The sequence below is a fragment of the Thamnophis sirtalis genome, unplaced genomic scaffold (genome assembly GCF_051295495.1).
Source record: "Thamnophis sirtalis isolate CommonGarterSnake01/CBP01778 unplaced genomic scaffold, rThaSir2_p1.2 scaffold_3, whole genome shotgun sequence".
Classification (NCBI taxonomy): Eukaryota; Metazoa; Chordata; class Lepidosauria; order Squamata; family Natricidae; genus Thamnophis; species Thamnophis sirtalis.
Window position 1 is genome coordinate 153061499 of NW_028261383.1, and position 6000 is coordinate 153067498.

Here is a 6000-nt window from a genome sequence, read left to right on the forward strand (position 1 = left end):
TTCAATGACCATGGATTACTGTGCTTGATTGGTCAGCAAAGTCGCCTGACCTGAACCCCATAAAGAATCTATGGAGCATTGCCAAGAGAAAGATGAGAGACATGAGACCAAACAATGCAGAAGAGCTGAAGGCCGCTATTGAAGCATCCTGGTCTTCCATAACACCTCAGCAGTGCCACAGGCTGATAGCTTCTATGCCATGCCACATTGAGGCAGTAATTGCTGCAAAAGGGGCCCAAACCAAGTACTGAGTACATATGCATACTTATACTTTTCAGAGGTCTGATATTGTTCTATATACAATCCTTGTTTTATTGATTGCATGTAATATTCTAATTTTCTGAGATGGTGGATTTGGGGTTTTCATGAGCTGTATGCATAATCATCACAATTATGACAAATCACAGCTTGAACTATCTTCCTTTGCATGTAATGAGTCTTATCTCATATATTAGTTTCACATTTTAAGTTGCATTACTGAAATACGATATTCTAATTTTTCGAGTTTCACCTGTAGTATGAGTACATCTGGTAAGGAAATACCTCTGAAATGATAATCCAAGGGATCATGAATTTATTTTTGTTTAAAGTTCATATAAAAAACTGGCTCTGTGTCTGATTGTTTTGGCATGCAATGCCCTGTAGTGGCGTCTTGAGGGGAGAAGTTGAGTAGAATAGAATAGAATTTTTATTGGCCAAGTGTGATTGGACACACAAGGAATTTGTCTTTGGTGCATATGCTCTCAGTGTACATAAAAATACATGAAAAGATACATTCATGTAGAATCCTAAGGTACAACACTTAATGATAGTCATAGGGTATGCCAGAATGTGTGGGATCTGTAGATATTTTCTCTTCCCTCTTTCTGACCCATGCAGTATACAGATCCTCAATGGCAGGCAGACTAGTTGCAATTTTCTTTATGCTATCCATTGAAGTTTGTATCTGTCCTGTTTGGTTGCTGTACCAAACCAGACAATTAAAGAAGTACAAATGACTGACTCAATAATTCTTCCACAGAACTGTATCAACAGTTTCCGAGGCAATCTGAACTTTCTGAGTTGACAAACAGTGGCAAGCTACTTCTACATTGTGACTAAGAAAGCAACAGTCTTCAGGAAAACATGACTTACATAGATGGTTTAGAAAACAGCCTCAGTTGAGAAATTTATTCAATATACACATGCCACAAAAACCTATGAGCATTGCACCCACCAGCCAGATAGCTTTATATCCCTTTTAACAGTAAAGTTGGAAAGAAAAACTTGAATTCTCTTCTACTTTCTACATCAAAAAAATTAATATTATAGTACTGCATCAAATCACATTTCATGTCTTCATGCTGTTAAGAAGGGATGAACATAATAGGTCCTACATCAGTCCAAAACAGTCTGTATTACAATGCTGAAATAATGTGTGGATAAATAGCAAGTAAGGTCTCTGAATGCTTTATGTTCTTGTTTTAATTAAAACAAGTTTAATTTTAATTAAAAGTGAATACATTTAGCGTTCTGTTGTGTCATAGATTATTATTTCCTGTGTTCACTGGGACCTTCCCTCTTCTTCAACTATGATTTGAAGCAAGCATATACTGTAGTTAAGATGTAGCAACTTCTCACAAGACATGCCTTTAGATTAGTGTTCAAAGTGGACTGAGCCATTTCCCTGTTGATCAATTGCAGGTAAATGCGTTGCTCCAAGTCGTAGATTCTTCCTGCTGCAATGGCAAGATTTTGGATCTGATCCCACTCTGACAACTGATTAGCAGAAACCGTTATTTACTTCTCATGAAGTTCTGAAGCTATATTTAATGATGCCAACAGATTGTGAAGACATTAGAATAATGTCCTGTATGTCAGATTCTGTGGCACAAAATTCATATAGTTTGCTAATGGCATAGTGCCCAGACAAAGATGTGCTTAGCTTTTGCCAGTGAAGCAGACAAAAATTTAGATAAGCAGTTGAAATAGCAACTGAATTCAATGGATAAATCCAGTTATTGACATATATCTTTAACTCTGACTAGTTCATTATCATAATTTGAATATGAATAATTGAACTCTATAGCAAATTAATGATTGACAGAACAGTTCTAGAGAAATCTATTAAAAGAAAATCTTACTGAGTTTTTACTTACTCCCAGGTATGCATAAAATTGCAGGCTATGGCCTTAATATTCAAATTCATTCTGTATTGGTGTTATACCATTATATCATGCACATAGCTAACACAAAAGCATGCTGAGAAATATAGTAAGGAAAAATGACAGAAGTTCTCGCACACAGATCATCACTGAATTGTTTCTTCTTACTCATAAAGTAGTATTCCTGGGCTACAGGACAATAAGATTGTCAGAAAATTTGTACTGTTGGAATGATATAAATTCTAATAAATGTACTCCACCACAAGATTCTATAGCCAGATTTCATTCTGTATGTTGCCTGAAGGGGTTTCAAATATTTGGAAGTAGGTGTGGACAAATAAGGAAACATATCTATACCAGATTTTTTTCCCAAAGAATTAAAGGTGACTTCTATTGGAATAGTTGCTCAATTTGTCTGCACCTATCTCACTTTCACCTATACTAAAATGTTTTTGAGACAACACTAAAACCTGCAAAACATGTTTGACCGGAGATGACAGTGGGTGAGAATTATATATATGCAAACCACAGAAAGTGAATCCTCTCTCAAAACTACTCAGTCTTTAAAATTTCCACTAGGTTGAACATCTGTTGAAACAGACAAATCCCTGAAAAGTCTACCCGGAAGTAAGCCCCCTTCCTTGTTCCCTATAAGTATAAGGACAAATTTCAATGGTAGAAAATACGCAGTCACTCTATAAATCTTTCACCACAAGAGAAATGGGAAAGACTGTATCAGATACAGCACAGACTTTCATTCAAAGCCAGTTGTTACTACTAGCTGCAACGGGGGAAAAGGCAGCCTGTAGTGATCTAGTCAGTTACAAAGCAATTAAGAAACATGTCAGTATAAGCATGATAGCCAAGAGACAAAATCCAAGAAGTCATTGGGTGACAAGCTACTTTCTGTCCCTCTCTATAGCTATATGCTAACTTGTCTCTCTATGTCACCTACATTAAAATGCCTCTCTTTCTTACTAAGTGCCCCATCACACATAATTGACTGTGTGCAAACCAAACCACGCCCTGCTGAAGTGCAGGGAAAGTCATGCAATGAGGTCATGGTTATGGGTGGAGACCAAGCTGAGTTCAGCAAGGAGACCTGGTCCAGCTTGACTCACAGCTTGTGGGTCCCTCTTGGGCTGGGACCAGAATGAGGAAACTGGGGAATGCTAAATAATTCTGCCTTCTTTCATAAAGAGCCTCTTCTGGTTGGCTTAATGGACTCAGCCTCCAGGGTTTGTCAGCGGATGAAATGTCTTAATTTAAGGAACTAAAGATGGCCAGCAGCTAGTTCTCCTTGAGGGCCACTACGAGATGCAAGAAAGGGAAAAACATCAACTTGTATCCTATAAAGAAGGTCTACTTCAAAATCTATTTCTACCAACATAGTGCTCTTCCCATGTTTTCCTCATTACTTTTCTCATGCAGAAAGAACTTGCTCTATCCAGACATATATTCTAATATGTGTGTCTATATACCATTTATTTATCATATTTATATGCCGCTCATCTCGACCAAAGCATCTCTATGTGTAATGCATATATATGCATTTTTTATTAAAGACATTTCTAAAAGAATAAAAGCAATACAAATTTTTGAAAGAGAAAAGTAAGGAAAGGAACAAGTAAAAATAGAAAAACGAAAAAGAAAAAAAAAAGTTATAAAGTGGCTTCTGGTCTTCTTAACAGAAGTTAGAAGTTCGCTAATATTTTACCTTTTCTAATGTTTTCTAAACTTTCAGCTATCTGATAGAACATCACTGAATTGGGAATGTATTCTGTGCCTTGTGGACATATCCCAAGTTCTCAAAAATGTATTTCATTGCTCACGTTTCTTATTTGGGTGCTCATATATGAGTAATTTATTGTACGAAATTGCATAAAGTAGACATTGGTGGGTACTATTCTTTTTCCCCATTTTATTCTCCTTCTCCATGTAAAATGTGAAACACACACACACACGTAAAGAGTACTCAATTTCTTTTCTAGACAGTTGCCCACTTCTCTTTCCATTCATATCCTGGTTTTATAGATAAAATCCTCATCAACAAGGATTTCTCTCCTAAACCAGGACTTTGAGTCCCAACATTTGAGTAAAAAAGTGCCCCTAAGAATGTAAAAATGTTACTCCTTACTCACCCAATGCTCTCAGTAATGAATCAGTAAACACTTGAGGTCAAAAAAACTCTCTTTAATAACTATTTAACATATAGATATGAAGGAAAGATGCTGCAAATATAATTTCAGCTTTATGAAAGCCTAGTGCCATTAGGAAGCATACCTTGGTAGATTGTGAAGAAGCTATTTCCATGTAGAAGTTGCACTGTCTTGAAACAATGTGAGGCAGCTACTAGCACATGCACTCTTATGGGGAAAGTATCCCTCTGAACGGGAAAAACAATCCCTATAGGGTATATTCTGGGCAGTTCCCATTAAATAAATGGGGCCTTAAGAGAGTTGGTATAGACCAGCGATGGCAAACCTATGATGTGTGTGGCAAAGGTGATATGCCACATCATTTTGGATGAAACACCAGCATTCTTCAACAACTATTCTTGAAAGTACAGCCTGTTCTCATGGAATTTTTGGAGGCTGCAGAGGCTGCACTAGAAGTGAGTATGCTCTTGCATGGCCTCCAGAGCCCCACAAATGCGTGAGAATGGGGTATGCTTTCACACCATTTTTGGAGATTGCAGAGGCTGCAAAAAGAGCATTCTCCAAAGCTGCTTCAAAAATTAGGGCTTCATGAGGTTTGGAGCAGCCTCACATAGGCCACAAGGGCCTGTCAACAGAAAGGAAAGATCAAATACAAATACAATAGCAGAGTTGGAAGGGACCTTGGAGGTCTTCTAGTCCAACCCCCTGCCTAGTCAGGAAACCTTATACCGTTTCAGACAAATGGCTATCCAATCCATCTTCTTAAAGACTTCCAGCATTGGACCTGAAGGGTAAGCAGCCTATTGCAGATCCTCAGGAGGCTGCAAAGCAATTGCACCATTCTCCAAGGTTCAGGTGCCTTGGGGGAATGGCACAAGGCAATCTTTTTGAGTGGCAGTGATGGTCTGGGCCTTCACTTCAAGCCTGTTGCCGAGTGCCACTGTTCAGGATGACATAGGTCTTGAGGGTGGAAGAGATAGAAAATTGTTTCTCTTTTGTTTGAGGTGCGTATGTGACATGCCAGCACTCTCAAATTAGGCATTTTTCAAATGTTTGACAGGCTGACCCAAAAGGTTCGCCATCCCTGGCACAAACTGACCCTGGTAGATATGTCCTCCATTCAAAGCTAGCAGGAAAGGAAAGGAGTGTGATTTGCAAATTAGGCATCAAAAGGAGCAACTTTGTCCAACCTCTCCTTCTCAATAAGGAACATGGGATAGGCATTATTACAGTTACACATTAAAAAGCAGAGCCTGATGGCAATGTTTGGAGGGATTCTGGAGGTTGCCTGTCATTCAGAGGCTCAGGCTGTTATATGTTTACATTTTAGTAGCTGGTAATCTCTCACCAGCACCACTACAATCCAAACATATTCTTGTTCAAGTGGCAGTATGCTGTAGTGTAGCTTTTGGGGAGCATCTGCTCCTCCATTAGGTAACTGCAGCATCCTGAGCTGACTGGGGCTGCAACCTTGCAGCAGCCCCGTAGTAAATCACCCCATAGAACTGGCTGCAGCAAACGTCTTTCTCAGAGACCAGAGCCAGGATCTGACAGAAGTCAACAGGAATTTCCACAGGCTGTGGTTTCGACTCAAAGGCGGCGATGTTTTGGCACTTGAATCCATGCACTCGTATATCAAGCTAGTTGCAAACACACACATATATATCTATACACACACACCATACGAACCACATATA